The 10,820-nt window shown below is 42.6% G+C and overlaps 1 long non-coding RNA gene across 1 annotated transcript; it reads right to left on the minus strand.

Annotated features, from left to right (window-relative positions):
* Nucleotides 1-1,746: 1,746 nt before the first annotated feature.
* On the minus strand, nucleotides 1,747-4,612 carry LOC114839879. Its single transcript, XR_004576213.1, has 3 exons — nucleotides 4,537-4,612; nucleotides 2,748-2,849; nucleotides 1,747-1,832 (listed from the first exon to the last, which is right to left on the minus strand). It is a non-coding gene; the product is annotated as an uncharacterized LOC114839879 (long non-coding RNA).
* Nucleotides 4,613-10,820: the final 6,208 nt, after the last annotated feature.

The raw sequence follows: 10,820 nt of genomic DNA on the forward strand, positions 1-10,820 counted from the left end.
GTCCTCTGTTGTCGCTCTCCCAACGGCCCTTTGAAAAGAGAAAATAAATAAATCAACCATTTTTCTACTTTTGCAATTCCTTTTCAGAGTTCAAACAGATGTGTCAGGTTAGTCTTTTGGTGCTCCAAATCAAGTTTATGTAGATAAGGGGTTTTCAAACCTGTCCCGGAACACCCCCAGCACTGCACATATTGGAGGCACAAAATTTAGATTTTGACCAACTTTTACCACTTTTCACGAGTTCACACTTACATACAATATTAAATAATTTATTAAGAAGGCTTATAATGACCTATTACGATTTTGTTTACATCTACCTTATAAATATATATTTTTTCTATTTTTTAAAAATATTTTTACAGGATAAATAAATGAAGATTATAATTTGTATAATATTTTTAGTGTAATTTATGAGAATTGTTGTATTTTGAACCCAATCTTTCTTTGTAGAAGGCATAAAGTTTATCGTACTGATTTCAAAGTTAAGGATTCATTAGTTTGAATATGCATTGAACCAAACACTATCATAACATCTTAGTTGATAATTCAATATACTTTTGACAAAACATCCCATGTTACGGTAGTGACTGCATGTTTTGGTAGTGACCACAATACTTAGTTTGCCATGGCTGAATCAGACTGTCCACATTTTATGTTAATATAAATAAATAACTATGATGCACATATGCAGTCAGTACATATAGCAGACACACATCTGACAGTAAATGTCTTATAAGAACACCTAGAGCTATTCTATACTTTGGGTCTTGAGGTGCAAGTGCGAAGAGATATGGCTCATAGATTTTTCTTCCTAAAAAAAAACTTTCAGAACCACTTTGTTTTATTTTCACATTTTCAACATTTTTTGAGTCATTCAGATAAATCTCCAGAACCACTGAACTGTGTGTGTGATTTTGGTTGGGTGACAGTTGTAGGTTAGCCTACAAAAGTTTAAAGTTTGACAAAAGCACAATGTTATAAGTAGGCTAAACACTTTTTAACTGCAGTTTTAATGATAATGACTTTTACCCATCTTGCTCTCCACCACGTGCCTTCGCTGTATGGTTTCATGCCCTGTCCCTGGCACCAATTAGCCACTTTGACACTGCCTTTTCAGCATCTCTTCTAGTAATCTGGTTTGTAAGGGCATTTTTTTTTCAAGCTTCCTGTAAAATAGATAAAGAGTGAGATAAATTCCTCATTTGAGCCCTTGCAACAAAGCAGAAATCTCCACCATGTAATCTTTCAGGTAATACAATAATGGTATCGGATATAATATTCTGTCAAACACGAAATTTTTGGTGCAAAGGTTTATTAAACAAACAAACAAGGGACTGGTTCTGTACCTGTACCTGAAAACTACAGTTAATTTAATTTAAATGTGTAACTTTTGTTCTATTGTATTTACCTTTGCTTGTAACTAGTGTATTTTTACTTATATTATTTGTAGTACCTCACTTGTATTTAATAATGATTTAACTTTATTATAAACCATGAGTTGTGTGATTGCTACACCACTAATTAACAGTTACTTATCACTGAATTGGCAGTATACCTGGTCCATATTGTCATAATTAAGGGTATTCTCTATCCAGGTATGGACAATTAATTGCATACAATCAAATTGATTTATGAAGAACTCAACTCTACAAAATAACCTTTGTTTGCACATTAATATGTTAAACATACCATATACAAACTCAAACAGTTTGAGTGGCATGGCAGCCAACAAAATTGTACTCTCTTCATAGGGAGTGGTCTAAAAGGAAGGCCATCATTCTTCTGGTGACTTCATCCAATGTTCTTCCTCCAATTTCTGCCACCACGCCAACCTAAAGAAAAATAAGATTATCATAATGGGAATTAATTCTGATTATCATCGGAAGTAGTAATCTACTATTTGTATAGTGTATCGAGTCCCTAAATACAACTCTATTTTTCATAATTCCCAGGGAACACTCCCATAATGCATGCAGTTGCCTCTCTATCAGATGTTTTATACTTGTACTTAAGTTATTAGCAAAAAAAGCTACAGTACTGTGCAAACGTCTTACGCCACCATTATTTTTGTTTTAGAAATGATATAATGACCATATGCTAATTGTGGGAAGTATTTAGTGTGACCTCCCCTTACACTTGAGCAATTGATGGGATCATGAATGTGGAAAAGTACAGACAGGTTTTAATTTATAATGCCATTCCTTCTGGAAAGTGCCATATTGGGAATGTTTTTATTTTTTTTAGCCTGATAACGATTCCAAGTACACTGCTAATACAGTATAATCATATTTGAAGAGAAAAACAGCTTTCCTGAATTTATAGAGGCAGTATGGGGTCACCTAGACAGAAAAAAAATTGAATACGGCCTAAATCTAAAGATGAACTCTGGGAAGTGCAGAAAGCAGCCGAGGTAAAATATGCCAGACAATTACTTCAAAAAACTTAAGGGCAGTCCCCCCAAAAGAGGTGTGAGATCAGTGCAAAGAGAGATTACACAAAATACTGACTTTTGCCTGAAGAAGCCTTTTTGTTATTATTTTGTGTACACATTTCCTGTACTTTCTGTACATATTTCCTGTACTTTCTGCATCTTAATAAAGAAACCGAAAAATTAATGCGGGTGGTAATTAATACTTTGCTAAAACAACTAAGCTTGTGGTGGCCTAAGACTTTTGTATAGTATTGTATGTGCAAAAACATTAACGATCAGCCCAGTAAATCTGCTAAATGGTCATATTAGAACATACCACTTGTTTTGTGGAAGGTGGGGTCTGCCAATTTCTGCTCCATTGCAGCAACCTCCAAGAGCGTCCTCAGGGGGAAAACAATATCTTCTGGAAGTGCTGTAACTGAAAACAGTAGTCATCACTAACTAAGCATTATCTATCAATGACTTCATTATGTGTGTGGACCCTCAAATAAAATGCTGACTAGGTCCTTTGAAACACTGATGAACAATATGGTGGCATAACTGTAAACAAAGAATCATAATCATGCTTAATAAATCATATTTCATGATGATGTAATGATCTTAGTTAATGTTTTAATTAAGGTGTTGTTCATCCAAGAAGTTGTAAATGAAAAACGTTGAACTCGTGTTAGGCTAGTTCCTGATGATTCATGAGATATTAATGCATAATGCATGCATGAATTTATACATGAATTCTATCACACCGATGAACGGGTGGGGACCCAAATGCGGACACAGAGGCAGAGGAGGGCGGTCCAAAGTATTTATTGAACAACCAGGCAGTGGGCAGGCTCGTAGTGGTGGACAGGCAGGGTTCGTTATCGGGCGTTCAGATGGTCGAAGGTACAGGAGTGGGCAGGCAGGCTCGTGGTAGGGGACAGGCAGGGTTTGTTGTCGGGCGGTCAGATGGTCGAAGGTACAGGATAGGGCAGGCAGGCTCGTGGTGGGGGACAGGCAGTGTTCGTTCTCGGGCGTTCGGATGGTCGAAGGTACAGGAGTGGGCAGGCAGGCTCGTAATCCGGAAAACAGGCAAGGGTCGTAACCGGGGAATAGAAGGACGGGTAGACTGGCTGATGAACACATAGAACGCTGGAAACGACTGTACAGGACAAGACGATCTGGCAACTGCCAAACAGAGAACAGGGTTTAAATACACGGGGCTAATAGGGAACCGGGAACACCTGGTGAGGGGCGGGGACAAAACAACAGGTGAAACACATCAGGGTGTGACAATTCATGATAATTCATGTACCCTGACCGTTAAGTGTTATAATAATATTTTGAGTAAAACTTTAGAATACTCTTCCATCATCAATGAATAACTACACAGGAACAAATAAGTAACACACTATTAACATTCTACTAATATTAACTAACAAGGAACTCTGATTAATGAAATAGTAATAGCACTCAGTTGAATGTGGTAGTTCTATAACTAATCAATAACTGCTATGTTTTTCATACCTCCCAGATAACTACTAAGATAACTACTGTTTATAATGCATAAATTAGGAAGGAATTGGAACAGTATTCTAAATTGTAACGTTAATTCGGTATATTTTGTGCCATTTGTTAATTGAATTAGCACTAACTTTAAATAAAAAAAGGAAAAAATAGCACAGGCCGCGGAGATGGTGTTAAAGCTTCTTGAATCTTGAATGTTCTGTGATGAAATAGACATTTGTTAAAGATTTATAAAAAAAATTACATTTGAGAAGGGGATTTTTTCATTAAATGCGCACACTTTTAAAATAATAGCTAGCTGCTGAAATGGTCGCTGTATGGCTTTGTTCTGTGATCACAAAATAATCGGGAGCAGACACGATTAAACCGGCTTGTCTTGTAATTGCATTCGAAAAATGAATAAGGAAGTGCTTTCATTTTGGCTGTTTGATGTGCACATCGATCTTATACAAATTCAAAAATGGCGTCAGAAATAAGGGAAAATATGGCGCGATTTGGGGGAATTCGAAATTCTAAAGTGACAAGAAGCTTTTGGTCAACATCGTGTTTTGAAAACAATGTATTTTAATTAACATTTATATTGTGAAATGTAACTTTCTTACCTTGACTTAGCCTTGACTACGAAGACAGCGAGAATCTTCCAAATCTCCTCCCGAAAATTACAGGAGAGTGTGAGTGAGACTGAGAGAGTGAATGGTGTTGCGGCCTGGCGAGCGCGAAAAGGGCGAGAGGGATGGGAAGTGTTGAATGAAATCTCGCGAGATCTATCCTGCAAAGGTTTTTTTTTTTTGTGTCACCGTTGTACAGTGTCTGTACATTTAGGTGTCTTTTTGTAACTGTTTAAATTATATTGTGAGTAAAAGTGTGCATACTTTTGACTGCACCACTGTGACAGTATCTGCAGGGTCTTGATCCTTTTAATTGGCCGAAAATTTGTTAAAATTGCAATTGTGTTGGCATTTGTATAGATACAAGCAATTTCAAAGGTGCATATGTGTGTACTATATGTAAAAAAAAAAAATTGTGTTTGACTGTTTGCACTTCCTCTGTAAACTGAATTAGTCCCCAAGTGTAGCCCATTTTCAACCCATGCACTCATTTCCCATTAGTGAACCACCTAGGCCCCACAAAGGGAGCCCAACTGGGTTTGCCCATGTTGGACTTACTCAGTTGACCCAAGTGGGCCCCAGATAAGAAGCCCATTTTGAGCCCATGCCCACTCTGTACCCCTGTCGCCCATTTGTAACCCACATGGGCCCCACACGGGTCAGACTAAGAGCGGTTCAAAAACCCCTTAATGATGATTAAAATTATGTGTACCGTGACGTCGCCCGGTATGGCGCAGCCGGGGCCCCACCCTGGAGCCAGGCCCGGGGTTGGGGCTCGTATGCGAGCGCCTGGTGGCCGGGCCTTCCCCCATGGGGCCCGGCCGGGCTCAGCCCGAACAGGCGACGTGGGGCCGCCCTCCCGTGGGCTCACCACCCACAGCAGGGACCATAAGGGGCCGGTGCGAAGAGGATCGGGCGGCGGTCGAAGGCAGGGGCCTAGACAACCCGATCTCTGGACACGGAAACTAGCTCTAGGGACGTGGAATGTCACCTCGCTGGCGGGGAAGGAGCCTGAGTTAGAGCGTGAGGTTGAGAGGTTCCGATTAGAGGTAGTCGGGATCACCTCTACGCACGGCTTGGGCTCTGGAACCACACTCCTTGAGAGAGGATGGACTCTTCACCACTCTGGAGTTGCCCACGGTGAGAGGCGGCGGGCTGGTGTGGGTTTGCTTATAGCTCCCCAGCTCTGCCGCCATGTGTTGGAGTTTACCCCGGTGAACGAGAGGGTCGTTTCCCTGCGCCTACGGGTCGGGGATAGGTCTCTCACTGTTGTTTGTGCCTTCAGGCCGAACGGCAGTGCAGAGTACCCGACCTTCTTGGAGTCTCTGGGAGTGGTGCTGGAAAGTGCTCCGACTGGGGACTCTATTGTTCTACTGGGGGACTTCAACGCCCAAGTGGGCAACGACAGTGACACCTGGAGGGGCGTGATTGGGAGGAACGGCCCCCCTGATCTGAACCCGAGTGGTGTTCAGTTATTGGACTTCTGTGCTAGTCACAGTTTGTCCATAACGAACACCATGTTCAAGCATAAGGGTGTCCATCAGTGCACGTGGCACCAGGACACCCTAGGCCGCAGGTCGATGATCGACTTTGTTGTCGTCTCATCTGACCTGCGGTCGTATGTCTTGGACACTCGGGTGAAGAGAGGGGCGGAGCTGTCAACTGATCACCACCTGGTGGTGAGTTGGATCCGATGGCGGGGGAAGAAGCTGGACAGACTCGGCAGGCCCAAGCGTACTGTAAGGGTCTGCTGGGAACGTCTGGCCGAGTCTCCTGTCAGAGAGATCTTCAACTCCCACCTCCGGCAGAGCTTCGACTGGATCCCGAGGGAGGCTGGAGATATTGAGTCCGAGTGGACCATGTTCTCCACCGCCATTGTCGAAGCGGCCGCTCGGAGCTGTGGCCGTAAGGTCTCCGGTGCCTGTCGAGGCGGCAATCCCCGAACCCGGTGGTGGACACCGGAAGTAAGGGATGCCGTCAAGCTGAAGAAGGAATCCTATCAGGCCTGGTTGGCTTGTGGGACTCCTGACGCAGCTGACGGGTACCGACAGGCCAAGCGGGCTGCAGCCCGGGTGGTTGTGGAGGCAAAAACTCGGGCCTGGGAGGAGTTCGGTGAGGCCATGGAGAAGGACTATCGGCTGGCCTCGAAGAGATTCTGGCAAACCATCCGGCGCCTCAGGAGAGGGAAACAGTGCCCTACCAACGCTGTTTACAGTAGAGGTGGGCAGCTGTTGACCTCAACTGAGGATGTCGTCGGGCGGTGGAAGGAGTACTTCGAGGATCTCCTCAATCCCGCTGTCACTTCTTCCATTGAGGAAGCAGAGGATGAGGTATCAGAGGTGGACTCGTCCATCACCCGGGCTGAAGTCACCGAGGTGGTCAAGAAACTCCTCGGTGGCAAGGCACCGGGGGTGGATGAGATCCGCCCTGAGTACCTCAAGTCTCTGGATGTTGTGGGGCTGTCTTGGTTGACACGCCTGTGCAACATCGCGTGGCGGTCGGGGACAGTGCCTCTGGGATGGCAGACCGGGGTGGTGGTCCCTCTTTTTAAGAAGGGGGACCGGAGGGTGTGTTCCAACAATAGGGGGATCACACTTCTCAGCCTCCCCGGGAAAGTCTATGCCAGGGTTCTGGAGAGGAGAATACGGCCGATAGTAGAACCTCGGATTCAGGAGGAACAGTGTGGTTTTCGTCCGGGCCGTGGAACACTGGACCAGCTCTATACCCTCTACAGGGTGTTGGAGGGTTCATGGGAGTTTGCCCAACCAATCCACATGTGTTTTGTGGATTTGGAGAAGGCATTCGACTGTGTCCCTCGCGGCATCTTGTGGAGGGTGCTTGGGGAATATGGGGTCCTGGGTCCTTTGCTAAGGGCTGTCAGGTCCCTGTACAACCGAAGCAGGAGCTTGGTCCGCATTGCCGGCAGTAAGTCAGACTTGTTCCCAGTGCATGTTGGACTCCGGCAGGGCTGCCCTTTGTCACCGGTTCTGTTCGTAATTTTTATGGACAGAATTTCTAGGCGCAGCCAGGGGCCGGAGGGTGTCAGGTTTGGGGACCACACAATTTCGTCTCTGCTCTTTGCAGATGATGTTGTCGTGTTGGCCCCTTCTAACCAGGACCTTCAGCATGCACTGGGACGGTTTGCAGCCGAGTGTGAAGCGGTGGGGATGAAAATCAGTACCTCCAAATCCGAGGCCATGGTCCTCAGTCGGAAAAGGGTGGCTTGCCCACTTCAGGTTGGTGGAGAGTGCCTGCCTCAAGTGGAGGAGTTTAAGTATCTAGGGGTCTTGTTCACGAGTGAGGGAAGGATGGAACGGGAGATTGACAGACGGATCTGTGCAGCTTCTGCAGTAATGCAGTCGATGTATCGGTCTGTCGTGGTGAAGAAAGAGCTGAGCCGCAAGGCGAAGGAATGTATCTCTGATTGAATGTGTCGTGCCAATACCATTGTTAGCAAGGTACTGCATCAAGATGTAACCAATGAAACCTTTAGAGTTGTGTGCTTTAAATGTGTAGTCACTATATTTCGGTTGCCTAAACTTTTGGAAAAAAGCAGCGACACAACCATCTCTGGCAGAACACCAGGTTTCGTTATCAAAGCTTATTGCGCACACAAAAGTTGCTGTGTGTACACCGTTCACCGGATTGGCAATTGTCTCAAAATCATAAAATATGTAGCGCTCACAGGGGTCCTCGGGTTTTATGAAACACTGATGATTAATTTCAACAGCCAGATCCACGTTACAATTGGGACACGTTAGCCGTGCACTTTGTGTGCTTTATAGTTGGTAATACTAACATTGTCTGTCTGTTGGTACGTAAGTAACACTTGTCCGGATTTTAATGCTTTCTACCTAGTTAATATCATAGTGTGGTATTGAAACAATTACAATCAGGAAATAAAGTTATAAAAACAGTTTGAGCTAAATGTGAGTAAATAACAACGCAAACAGACCAGCCATTGTTACGTTACTTGTAGCTAGGCGTGCTAATGGTGCGTTCTAAACAATACGTTCTAATCACACCAGTGTGATTGTACGCTTCAGGGACCACTCTAGCCTGATCACACTGGTGTGACCGTACGCGTCAAAGGGTTAAAGGCCTTTGCAGGTGTTTTGAGTTAATTAGCTGATTAGAGTGTGGCACCAGGTTTCTTCAATATTGAACCTTTTCACAATATTCAAATTTTCTGAGATACTGAATTTGGGGTTTTCATTAGTTGTCAGTTATAATCATCAAAATTAAAATAAATAAACACTTGAAATATATCAGTCTGAATGTATACATTATACAAGTTTCACTTTTTGAATAGAATTACTGAAATAAATCAACTAATTATATGACCAGCACCTGTAAATGCCATCTTTTTTGTATGGATAATCTGCTCCATCAACTGTGTTTGAGCTTTATGTCACGTGGCACCGCCCGCATGATTTTTGACAATTTGTACCACCCGCTCTAGTGATTCATCAATCATAATCTCATCATTACTCTGCATAACACTTTCAAGTAAATTACTAAACGTGCGTTCGATATACTAATCTGCTCTCATGGTCACATGTACGGGGATATCAGAGATTCACCAATCAACTCAATCTGCAGACGATCACCAGGCCCATGTACAAAGTCTGAAGCTCTAACAAAGTATCCAAGCCTGCCATAATACTTGCATAGAATGTGCCAAAATCCCCAAATTCACCAGTATTTTGTAAATGTATCAACTGTCATAATTCAACTTTGTCAAACACATTACATTGTATAACTCTAAAAACGGACCATATGTACACAGGTAAACATGATTTGGTAGACCAGCACTCTGCTGGTCATGGAGGCTGACAAGGGCAGCCCATAAAACATCTCGATTGAGGCAAACTGCGTTAAAGTTTTCATGTACTGTGATACACGGAGTATCTGTAAATATAATCAAAGCATCTTGTTTTTGCATTTTACTGTATATTCTCATTAAGCAAATGACGGCGGTAATGATTAGGAAATTATTTATACCGATAATAAGATCTGATCTTAGCCTACCCTGGACAGCTGCTGACAAGAAGTGGAGCTCTTTACAGCAAACGCTCTTGTTCTCGCTTGGCATTGGCAAGCATTTGCCGCACAGACACCAACGTTTTTTGCCCCACTCTCACTTCCTCAACTCTCTGATAGTCTTCATTTTCATCATGTAATTCTTGAGTAGGCCTACCATCTTCCACGTTATTCTCCTGATTTAAGCCTACGGTGCACTCGGGTTCAAACTGAAAAGGCTGAACGGCAGACGTGTTCATCTTGCTGTTACTGTAGGTGTAAATGGCCATTAAACTGAATTTGAACCAAATGTTACCAAATAACCTTTTATTTGTTTATATTTTGGTTGACTAATAATTTTCACTGAATAATTAATGTGGACACTATTCTTATTTATTTTACAAGAGTGTTTAGATTTTCTACTTCTCACACCTTTATTTTGAAATCTGTGAAAGTGTAGCGGCGTAGTGCGCGGGCTCCTTTTCTCTATGTGAAGTGTCCTGATTAACGTTACCTTAGAGGAGAAGTTAATGTTCTGTTACACGCTGTGCAAACGTAGGAAAGGTTTATTTCTTACTCTTAGCTCCTGGCTGATGAAGTGCACAAGGTACAGTTTTAACTTTATTTGGTGTGGTAAACTTTGAGAAACTTTTAAGTGTTTGTTTATCAATTTACTCAAAAGCTGTTAGCTAACGTTTAGTGTGTCGTTAGCATAGGTTTTGAATAACAGCGATGACAATTTCATTTGCTAATGTTGTTATGCATAGTGTGTGTAATTAATTTAGTTCACATTGCACTTAAGGGAGTTGTAATTAAAAACAATTACTATTATTCAGGCATGCTACAGTACAGTAAAACAATGTTATTATATTAGCTTGTATATTAGAATGTGATTTTATTATTACACTATTTATGGTGTAGGCTAATTAGATTGTTGTTAGAATTGGGTCAAGAGAGCCACTGGAAGTTCTCATTTTTAACCCTTAAATGGATCGAATTGACTCATTTCAAAATGTTACTCAAGGAAATGATACAAGGTTAACATTTTTCAACCTGATACTCCATGGCCTTGGCTTATTTTCTGAGAACAACATGTAAAATAAATAAAATAGTACACAGGCTACATTTCGCCCACACGTCCATCATACGATGTTCAGGTCAATTTGATGTGCATACACACATCGTACAGTCTGGGATAGGAACTTCTCAAAAAAAGCTGTTGGGACAGTCACCTCAGCTACTAACTGTAAAGAACG

Source organism: Esox lucius, chromosome 9, assembly GCF_011004845.1.
Source record: "Esox lucius isolate fEsoLuc1 chromosome 9, fEsoLuc1.pri, whole genome shotgun sequence".
Lineage (NCBI taxonomy): Eukaryota > Metazoa > Chordata > Actinopteri > Esociformes > Esocidae > Esox > Esox lucius.